Source organism: Spodoptera frugiperda, chromosome 23, assembly GCF_023101765.2.
Source record: "Spodoptera frugiperda isolate SF20-4 chromosome 23, AGI-APGP_CSIRO_Sfru_2.0, whole genome shotgun sequence".
NCBI classification, from domain to species: Eukaryota; Metazoa; Arthropoda; class Insecta; order Lepidoptera; family Noctuidae; genus Spodoptera; species Spodoptera frugiperda.
This window is the reverse complement of record NC_064234.1, coordinates 11,466,512-11,478,739: the sequence shown is the minus strand read 5'-3', so window position 1 is coordinate 11,478,739 and position 12,228 is coordinate 11,466,512. Positions and strand designations below refer to the sequence as shown.

The 12,228-nt window shown below is 34.3% G+C and overlaps 1 protein-coding gene across 1 annotated transcript in view; it reads left to right on the top strand.

The window, feature by feature from the left end:
• Positions 1-9,301: 9,301 nt before the first annotated feature.
• Positions 9,302-12,228, top strand: part of LOC118266983 (nitric oxide synthase-like protein) — a 127,714-nt gene continuing 124,787 nt past the window's right edge. Inside the window, exon 1 of the mRNA XM_050702904.1 lies at positions 9,302-9,459. The gene's annotated coding sequence lies outside the window, so the exon portion shown is untranslated. The remainder of the gene's footprint in view (positions 9,460-12,228) is intronic.

The window sequence follows — 12,228 nt, the reverse complement described above, 5'->3', positions numbered from 1 at the left end:
CACGGCCCCACAGAAAACCGACGTGAAACAACGCTTCCCAATGTTTCCCCAACCCTTAGATTCCTAACCCCCAAAAGGCCGGCAATGAACTTGTAACGCCTCTGGTGAATCGGGTGTCCATGGGCGGCGGCAATTGCTTACCACAAGGACGGATCGCCTTATGGTAAGCAACTGCTCGTTTACTGGTTTATAACGGAGTTATCTAACTCCACAAAACGGAGCAATTACACACAAAACATTTTTTATAAAAATCACAACCAACATTTGACCTTTCCTAACCCTTTACAATATCAATACTAGTACGACATCTAACACTATTTGCTTCTTACACGAAAACACAGACAGTCCATAAGTTGATATAGCGATAAGACCGTTACATATATTTTAAGAGGTCTTATATTGGAACGCGAATTCTCCCCAGGGTGGGATAAACCGAATGAAGATCCATTTGCAAAGATTTTGTGAGAGCACACAGACTTTAGTGAAGACATTTTTTTTTTCAATCTTAATAGTCTGTGAACGTCATCGTTATTTCGTTTTATGGTTGTTTTGTCAATGTGTTATCGTTATTAGGTAAGTAAATATGTGTGGGAATGTGTGGATTAAGTTTTAGAGTTTAGGTTGTGCTAGCGATATGCTTTAGCTTAATACGGATGTCATGCTTCGTTTTAACCAAAAATTATGTAGCAAAGAGGAGGCTTGTGATTTTTTTTATTCTGTAGATAGTGATAGTATGACTATGTATTTTGTTAAATAAAACTTTGTCGTACCTACAAAAAACAAGTTCATATACATCCAGACCCGAAACAGCAATTTGTGGATCACATAAAGAGTTGCTACGTGCGGGAATCGAACCGCTACACGTTGCGCGGAAGCCGGTGGCCCTGCCACCGCGCCAACAGTGTCATTTATTTATTAAAACTATGATGTTCAGACACAGTCATGTTGTATTCTTTTATTTATTTTAATTCTCCTCAAGTTGAAACTTCATTATAATCGAGGCTCAATGTAAAATTTTTAATCAACTATTTATTTTGAAACAAAGTAAACCAATTCACAGTTATGCTTACATGTGTAATAAAAGTTCCTATTGATAAATTCTGGCGACGTTTGTAAGGAAACGACATTGTGCCACGCCATACAAGCTGAACACTTGTTCATTCAATTTACGACCCTTGTTGCGAAGAATAAGGAAACTAGATGTGGCAATGTTTGTAGATTAGAATTTAAGAGGAGGAGAGGAGGTATGAAAATGAAAGACATGCATATTAATTTTGATATGATAAATAAAGAAATGTTAAATGGATTGTGTGTTGTATTTATAGAGAACAATGTAAACGAAGAGAAGAGATAGTTGATATAGATTTGAGATAAGAGAGAATTAAACACGATTTTTAATGGGATTCTTCGGCAATTCGGCTTGAAATTGTTAAGAATTATACATAGTTATAGTTACTATGTATGAATGGCGCATCGGTAGAGGGCACCCTAGACGGACATATATATGGCGACCAGATTGGCCAAACATTAAAGAAGGGCCAAATTAAAAGTAACCTTAACCGACGAGCATGCATGAAAATACTGATGACTGTTGATGAAGCGAAAGAAGTAGGTAAGATATCGTAACATTTGGCGGTCCATTGTCTCTGCCTACCCCCATGAGGGACAGGTGTAAGGTTATGTATGTCATGTCATAGTCAGTATTAAATATAACTTTTTGCTTTTTTAATATACCTAAAAATTTAGTACAAATGAATTACGTAAAGGAACTTGCTACGAAAGAACTTTCGTTACTCTGTAAAGTAACATATCTTTCTGCATGATGTCACATCCAGTAACACAAGACTTCTATGTCCTCTCTAGCAATCTGTTAAAGCAACATGTTGGTGAATTCTGTTTGCTTTGCAGTCTAGGCGATCAAGTGTGATGACTGCTGGGAATATGACCAATAATTTGCTCAACATAATGCCGACATCATAACCAACATTGTTGGCATTGGCTGATTATGTTGGCGATTGATTAGTGTTCTATGTGTTCGTGGGATGTTTGTCCAATGTTTGGTGATTGGTAATTGATATTATGTGAATTATGATGGGTGATTGTTCGTTTGCCTAGTAACATGGGTATTGGTTTCTGTGTTGTGTGTTCTGGAGATGAATCAGTGTGTCTTAGCAATTAATCTGGAGGTTTGACTGTTTAGTACGGAACACAAGTAATACTACATACATACAGTCTCCCATGGGGATAGATTACATACCTCTTTCGTTTCATCAACAGTCGACACACTAAGGTGACCTAAGTAAGAAGTTTCTTAAACTTTATTTTTGTATTGTCAAGTGTATAACATATGTAGGTCATTATCGTGTTTCGATTGTCTCAGTATTTTGGTATGCATATATATATTTACAATGCAGGTAGTTGATAATTCAATTTTATCTTATTATAGGAATTGATAAAACTCCATACCGGCCAAACTCCAGTTAACAGAAATATCGAAATTCATATAAGAAAAAAATGAAATAACTTCTTAAACATACGCAATCGGAGCAATATTATCGCTCCAACCATCTCGCAAGTTTAAATCACTTTTACTAAGAAAGTAAGGAAGGTTGTTCTCTTTGTTACATTTTTAGAATATATTTTGAACTGTGCCACCTCCGTCGAGTTCAATCATTTTTGATTATCTCTTCCAGTTGAGGGAACCTGGGACAATGCGCTTATGTGTCTCAATGTTCGAGATACTCAAGTGCAGAGTGCTAGTTTGAAACCACATTATGTACCCTTTATAGTACAGACCGCTAAGCTATTAGGTAATATGCAGGTTAGAAAATAAAGATTCATTTAGTATAGTGACAGTTGAAGTAAATTGTTGTGTTCTTGCAGCTCGTTTACCGGCTAATACCATAAAAAAAGAAAATTCACAATTTCCACTTCATAAAAACTTATGAAGAAAGTATAAGATATTCAAAAGTGCTCAAACAAATTAAGTCACTCTCAACCAATAAAGTGGTAATCGCTAAACCATTTTATCATTTTCAAGTAGTGCTTCTACTTAAACACTGTTCGTCAATATTATTTTAACGTCTTCAAACTTTCTTTAATAAATTCAACATCAACTTTTAACTGTTGAAAATCGAAAATTAATCAATTTGCTATTCCCGATCCATCTACTTCCATTTTGTTTCATAAGTTGAATAAACTTTAAGGTAGAAAGTCGTTCAAAGCGTAAAACAATAACTGTTTTAATGAACAGCACGTTTTCTATCTTTTCGTTAACTTTGAACTCTTTAAACGGGGTCAATGTACTTATGAGGAAGTAATCTGCTGATCCAATACGAAATACTGATAAGCACACTTTCTTTTTTAAATGAATTGGCTAAAGTATTTTTTCGCCAATTATCTATTTTATATAGTTCTTATATTAATGTATTTCTAAATTTAAAACTCCTTATATAATATATATTGCTTGGTTGGCTTGGTTAGTAGCCAATAATAATAGCTATAGGTATGTTGACTACGTTAAATAACTTAAAAAAAAAAACTAAGTAGCTACTAAAGGTCTAATGAGTCCGACCCGGAACTGCGGACAACGTAACAGGTTACCGGGGCTCCGGTTCAAAGTAGGAGAAGGAACGGGGTGGTTTTTAGTCAGTAAGAGTCTGACACTCTCTCCCACCTCACCCAAGGCGGGAGAAGTCATTGGATGATTTTCCCCTTCAAAAAAAAGGTGTTGAAAAAAGGTATTTGTTTCAATATTTGCATGAAATGTCAAAAAAAGCAATATGTTTTTTTATGTATGTGGATTCAGCAGACCTATTTACCTATGTGATTATTTGAATTAATATATCGTGAGCGCTATCTTTTTTTACCAACCATCTTAATAATCTATCTAATTAATTTAATTACCTAAACGATACTAATTAGCGTTGTTTCTAACAGATTGAATCCTAATCACGCGTACGTCTTGATATTGCATCGGATTAATTTACTAAGCAACCGTCAATAAGAGAGATAATATTATGCGACAATCGACCGATCTATTATTATTGTGATATAACTTCCCATTATTGTGATTAACTACTGGTTAAATTGTTGTATACTATATTAGGTAGGCATTTGAGATACTGTGGAGGTAATCTGTCTATGTAATTTATTTATAATTATCATATATCATTTAAATACTACTTATAAAATACAGAATAAAAATAATATTTTTTTTTAAAAAAAGAAGCCAACCAGTATTTCGTGGTCCAAGCTACCGATGGTAAGGGCTCTAGAAGCAGAAACCTTTTCACACTTTTCACTTTTAACGTTTTAAAAGGTACTTTATGTACCTTTTAAAACGTTGTGAAAAGTGTAAAAGGTACATAAAGTACCTTTTAAAACTTGTAACTTCAAAAATTAAATCTTCAAAAAATAAAAATTAAGTCATTCAACTTTCATGTGAAAAATCAAGTCAATATTTAGTTTTAAAAAATACATGCAACATATTATAGTAGCCATTATAAAGAACAATATTCCAATTTTAAACAATTAAATTTATTGCTGTCACGTTGGCAGTTGTCATGTGACGTATATTTGACGCTCCTGTCAATTGGAATGCGGCGAACGTTATTTGAATGATTTCAAACGAAAGACAACGTAATACACGTCACCCATTTGATGTTTGATTTGAATAAATAAGTGAATGTTTGTGTACATGATTTATTTATGAATATGAAATCATGAAAGTGGTAGGCAGTTGAGTACGAAAAGAAATAAGAAGAAATAAACGGCTAAAAACCTGAGAAATGAATTTCTATAATCATTACTGCCTTTTTTTTGAGGGGGAAAATCATCTAATGACTTCTTTTGCCTTGGGCGAGGCGAGAGGGAATGTCAGACTATAACTGACTAAAAACCACCTCGTTCCTACTCCTGCTTTTCGAACCGGAATCCCGGTAAACTCGCTAGGTAGTCCGCAGTACCGGAATCATTACGCCTGGCAAAGGTCACTGTTTATTCTCTCACTGGACTACACTGGACTCTTACGATACCCGCAGTAAGAGTAAGGGTGGTGCAAATGCATTCTGATATCACCATACAGCTTTATATGTAGTAGCAACTACTAAAACCAAGAGGCATATAAATACGTTATAAGCACTTAATGGCTGTCTAAAAATAGGTTAAGTTGATAGGTAGTGGGTGGCCGGGTGGCGTCGAGGTGCGAAACAATAGACTGTGTGACCTAATCTGTGGGCCAGATTATAGCTTAAAGGTAAGCGTCCACAGGCCCGCATCGCACGCATCGGAGGCATCGCACGCAACGGATTTTAGTTTGACTTGTATAGAAACTCACAACAACAGCGTCCAATGGTCGGCATCGTACGGAACGCTAATCGGCAATACCTACTTGCGATGCGTACCGATGACGTCATACGGAAAGCCGATGCCAAAACTTGAGTGAAAGTGGGATCGGCAATCCGATCGATCTGATACTCGCGTCGGCAATCCGATCGCTGACGATACAGTGGACGTAGTCTGAAAAAAATATCCGTTTGATGTGATCCGTCCAATGCGTGCGATGCGTGCGATGCGGGCCTGTGGACGCTTACCTTTAATATACTTACTAACTGTCAGAAACTATAGACGGAAGACTCTTCTTCATTACTTTTAGTTTATTTTTGTCAACACGAAGAGAATAAATTTGGTCTAGGATGTTATTTAATAATTATCGTATTTATTATATTAGAGATGACACGTGTCTACTTAAATTACTATTAGTGATAAAATATGTACTCTGAAAGGTTATGTATTTAAATACTTCATGTTTGGTAACCTGACTACGATTACCAAAAAGTATGCCAAGGGCGAGGATTAGGATAAACTTAGGGAGGTTCTTATTAACTGTAAACGTCTTTCAGTTAAAGATGATGATATAAAATATATAGCATAGTAGCTTAACCCTACAGTATTTCATCTGCAGTATTGAATCTGTACGTTCTAATTAAAGGCGAGAGGGTATCAGACTCTTCCTACTCCTGCTTTTTGAACCGGAGTCCTGGTAACCTGCATTGAGCAAGCTTGGTTATTAATGCTCAAACCTTTTCTGTGTGAGAAGAGGCCTTTGGTCACCAGTGGCCATATACAGGCTGTTGATGTATGTGTATGTTCTAAATTTTAGCTCAAAAATCTAGTCTAAAAACACGTCTTACAGTTTCACTCTAGTCTAGAGAGGTCTGCCAAAAAGAATAACATTAAATATTATGGACAAATACATTGTTGTTACAAAGCTACGTGGTTCGGCGGCCATTTTGACTTGTTATCAAGATGGCACCCGACATAACGGATATTATTTTAGGAAACATTGTCTGCGTTTCGGCTTCGTTTAAGTACTTTTAAAAATGTTATTACTGATTAGAAAATGTGTTTGTATTTATTTAAAAATGTTTAGTTTTGTCTGTGAACCGTAGATTTCTTTACTTTAAGAAGTTTAATGTAGATTTTTGTGTATCTACACCTGCAACACGAGAGTTCCTCAGCGCCTGCCCGAATACTTAACTTCCAGATCGGTCGGTTGGAAGCGACGAACCACCAGCTCCCTGATATCAGAGGTATACCTCAAAAATGATAATTAAATAATTGAATTTAGTATTTCATTATGTGCCTACAAATAATTATACATTGTTTAACTATGTATTTCTTTTCGTTTTCGTTACTGTAATTGGTTTTCTACCGCTGTGACTGTTGAAGAAATACGTAGTGGAAGTGTTAGAGTATTTTTTTCGTCAAGTTCAATACATTGTGAATCCCCCCCTATATGTATTTGGGTATATCACATTTTCATTAATTAAAAATTGCTGTGTCATTTAGTGACGTGTACATTATCAAAGGTATCCATTACGTGTCGACAACTCGACACTCGTTTAATTGTAGTAGTAGTGCAGCCATGTAGCTGAAACTATTGTGGATACAACGGTAGCTGATAGTTTTCTTTTTATTTATAGTGTAAAGAAAAAGCATTTATTCAATAGAAGACACGCACACAAATACAAAGAATATATAAAAAAACAAATACTTACATAATTTTTAGGGTTACATAAAATATCTACTTAGTTTACTTAATAAATTTTTTCGTGAATACATAACTTACTTAGTTTTTTTCTTTTTAAAAATTGAACTAGTAGCTCTAATAAGAATCGAAAAAAAGAAACAATTAGGTAAGATTATTTTATACATATCTACACGAGAAAACATTAATTAATGTCATTATTATAAGATAGAAAGAAATGTGAAAGAATTATTAACATCTGTTGCAATGTAATTTAATGTAATTAAACACTCATACAATAAAAAATATGTTTAATAAATTCTACATCAAAATACCCTTCCTACAGTTGGGTAAAAATAGAACAATACACTACAATCAGCAAAGTCTTCAAAAATCGAATATCAGAGTAACCCTAAAACGACCGGTGTAACTGTAAATATTTAGTCGCAGTCAGGGGTCGTTGGTGCCTTTATATCTATTCGTAAACACTTTACTACAGACGATTCGGTATCGTTGTACAACGTTTACAACTCGCGCCGACACCGGCGGCAGAGGGGTTAATATTGCCATAATGTTGCCTAACAAACGCTTGAAGGTGCTCCCAGTTTAACGGATGGGGTTATTTTAGACGCGAGGTTATTTAATTGTCGGGGTTTTTTTGAGGTTTGGGTTATTTTTAGTATGAGATTTATGTTCAATTCATTTACCTTCTATTATTTAACCTGGTTGACTGGAATATAAGGGCATGTGGCATGAATTCCACCTACTCAGAGACATTTAATGAATACTTCAACTATTCCTTAGTATCGAAAATAATTACTAAGGATTAGGTTAGGTTACCATTAACTGTGTACTGATAAATAAATCTCTGGAGAAAATAAAAATTAAATATGTCATGCTAATTCTAAAACTCACACAATCAACATTTTTAATTTAAATGGTTAAAAAGTGTGAAGCCATTATAAAATCAATACATAATCGTAATATAATCATTATAAATTATTAATAATGTGACGACAACTATCGCTGCATGGCATATCATAAAAGTTAATTTAAGAATATTACAACTTTACAACATACTAAATTAATTTATTATGTTATCGGTTTATTCACGTAATTGTTTGACGAGGAACTCGACTAGTTTCAACCCATACTCTAGCATGGGTTGAAACTAGTGAGCCTCTAGGCTCAGGTAGTGATGTTATAGCTTATAACCTTCCGTAATGAAAAACCTATCCAACACAAAAAGATTGATTCAAATCGGGTTAGTAGTTCCGGAGATTAGCGCGTTCAAACAAACGGACAAACTCTTCAGCTTTATAAGAGTTAACATAAAAGAAGAACATTATGTTGTCTACTTTCAGCCTTCAGATAACAGGCAGTTCATTTAAATGGTAATTTGTAAAGACAGATAGGAAAATCATGCTTATCTAGTTATAAGAAAATTGTCGTGTAAAATCTTGCTTATCTAGTTAAAAGAAAATTGACGTGTAAATCTCATCACACTAATATTATAAATGTGAAATTTTGTTTGTTTGGATGTTTGTCCGTCAATCACACTGAAACTCCTAAGTGCATTTTGATGAAATATGGTATGATACTTTTTATCCCACAGAAATGCGGTCGAAGTCGCTGTCAGAACCTAGTGTACTATATAGGTATTGAAGTTTTACCTCTGATGGTTGTGTGATGATGATGATTGAAGTCTAAAGTAATCACGACCAAATGTAACTTGCTACAGTAATCATGGCTAAATGTAACTTTAAACTAGTCAAGTACATTAAGCAATTCCGTGAGTAAGCCGTCAAACAAAACCATCAAGAAAACAATGTACTCCTTTTTAAAAAGCCGGCAACGCACCTGTGACTTCTCTGGTGTTGCTGATCCATGGACGACGCTGATCATGTACCATCATGTGAACCGTCTGATTTTTTTGCCACATATTTGATACAAACCGTCTGCTCGTTTGCCATAATTATGTTCTATACAAAAGAACCTATTAATAATTAGTATGCATGTATGTATACAGCTTATCGCTATCTAGATCGAATAACCAATTAAAATGTCAACGACATTGTGACTAAATATGATGCCTTCACATCTATACGAACATATAAACAGGTGAAGCAAAAGTAATTAATCGAAACTTTGATATCACTTCAAAAGAGGAAATGAAAAGAAAAGTTTTACGTAAAAATAACCTATACTGTGTGTAGAAAAGTTTTGTGGGAGGAGCGTGTTGGCGCATGCGTGGAGCGGCCGCCGAAGAAATGCTTGGACGTCGCCGTCAACGACGTCCGAACGTCGCTGCGACCAAAGCAGTCGCCGCGATACCTCAGTGCAAAGCGGACGCGACCAAATGCACCTCTGCATAACTTCACATATGTCGTAGTGAAATATTTACGTCGAAAACTACTTTCCATCGTTCGGTAATAACATACAATATACTTTCTAGTTTCAAAAAAAAAACTTTTCCAAGTTTCGTAAAAGTTTCGCGAAGTAACTAAAAAAAGTTTTTGAATATTTGCCAAATGAAAATTCGTCTTATGTTGTTGAGTTAAGGTTTTAAAGTCAATATTGATAACTTTGTTTACTTTTGTACACTTTGAAATTAATTACGATACTCAGCAAACCTTTTTGTTTGTCTTTTTATTTATTAAAAAGTTTATTTCTTTTAAAAACGTCAAGAGTATAACACGTAAGTACTAATAATATATTTTGCACTCATCATACATATCTTGTTAAAAACAAACTGTTCAACTGTGTCTAAGAATTTCTGTTCCCACATGAATTAAGTAAAAAATTACATTAATGTTACATATTTCAAGTTAGAATTCCTTATACTAAACACTGTGATTAAAAACTAATAAAAAAGATGTCTGCTTCCATAATACTCGTAATGTGTTTAAAAACAATCCGTTTATTAAGACGTTCCTTTCAAAAAACTTCTACTGAAACTTTCAGAAAATTATTTTATTCGCAGAAAGCAGATAGCTAAGAAGTACATTCTAAGTTCATTCACTAAAATAAATAAAATACTGAAAATACACCACTATAAGTATCCAAGTGAAATTGATTTCCTTTTTACAGTTTTAAAGTTAAAACATTAATAATACCTACAATTTTCTACTACGAGTATAATGACGTAATTATATATTTAGCATTTTATGTGTATGTAGGTATGTAATATTACTCATATTATAAATGATAAACACCTTTTCACGCCAAACCCTCAAATTAATGAATTAACTTGTTTTCAAAACACGAAATATAATTAAAACGCTTAGAAAGCGTAGCGTTGTGACTCGAAACTCATTACCCTTTAAAACAGCTTAGGCAATACCTTTAAAATTATATCGAAACCAGTGCCGTCGGAACCCTAATAATGAGCGCAAAACGGGTTCAGCATACCGTATATGAACTATAATGACTGACGTAGGAAATATTCAATTATGCCCCCATAATAAGCGATATTGTGAATAATCATTACTTAATACACAATACGAAATTATATATTCAATTTCTTTTCCATTCTTGTGGCTGCCTATAACAAGCGAAGTTTATTTTCTCATTGTTTTTTTATCAGTAGACAATTTTCTTACACTGTATGTGTGGTTACTTGTGTGGGTTGAATACAAATGTATAGAGAACGCTGTTACCCCTTTTTTCCTTCAATGGACTGAGACTTCGCTATGAATCTGCATGAAGCACTTTTTTACGCATTTACTTAACTTTTCCATCTATTTTCCTCTACAATATCTCTCTTTCTTAATATTTGTTAAAAATATAGAGATAAGAGAATAAATTAGTGAGTTTATGTATATAGTCTTGAGAGGAAATTGGAAAATACTTTTTTCTTCACGTAAAATTAGTTTCTCATATCGTAACATACGGTTTGAGGCTTTAAGCTAGGTATTCATATATACCTATGAAAACCAATTTCACAATATTTTCTACGTACTGCCAACTTAAATTTTTCATCAGTCATATTGTTATTTTGTCCCGTTATAATTGGGAACGAGCTTATTGCAGAACACTGGTCACAATTCCGAAACGAAATCAGCAATATGGCTGAAGTATTAAAAAAACAAAATATAATATTTTTTACAATTATTATATAATTTGGTCCAGTCAAAACATGGTCTGAATCTAAGACTTCGTGCTCAGTCAGTAGTCACAAAGTTATAATAGATTTTTTAACCGACTTCAAAAAAGAAGGAAGTTCTCTGTTTGACCTCTATGTATGTATGAATATAATGTTTGTGGGGGATTAGCCGAACCGATGTTGATGTGGTCTTCAAAAAAGTGTTTGTTACACTTTATTTTTGAGTGGAGTAAGTCATCCAATCACTTCTTTCACCTTAGGCGAGGCGGCTTACTGACTAAAAACCACTCCGTTTGTACTCCTGAGGAGCACCGTTTAGTAGTTACGTTTGTACTTTAAAACGGGGAGGTTGAAATCGATATTTCCATTGAAAATAATTGCATGAAATTGGTCTTTTAATGACCGTGACAGTCAACTACTGGACTATTGGCCTCCTTTACTTAATAATATGAGAATATGGTTTGCAATAATCTATATGCTTGACAGTAGCGCTAGTCTGCAATATAAAAGGTTCTGGATTACCAGGGAGTGCCCCGTCTCCGTCTCTATCAAATGTGTAGTCAGTTCCATAGTCCATAATTGGTGACCAAATTCATTCAATACTGCGTATACCACACTTGCATACTGTTTGTACTCGGTATAATCACAACTAACGTTGTATACAAATTATGCGCTTACCCACTATATACTAATAATAATGTACCTACACTACAAATTACTTAACACCTATGTTCAACCTGTTTTTGAATGTACACATATACATCAACTTATTTGGTAGATATGCAATTAAGAAATTAAATATTCATTCAATGCAAATACATAGTAACTAGTACAATTTGGCTTCTGTAAATAACGTACATACGTACAATTTAGTATAACAATAGCTATTGTTTCTGTACTATATTTTCTTACCAGCATAAGTAACGGTAACGTTACGCCTTTTTATCCCTTAAGGGACAGGCAGAGGTGCACATTACGCCACGTAATGCCGCTATACAATGTACACCCACTTTTCACCATTTGTATTATAAGTCCCATGTAATAGGGGCTGAGCCTATACACCTGCATAAGTACTAAATAATTTTGCTGTTAA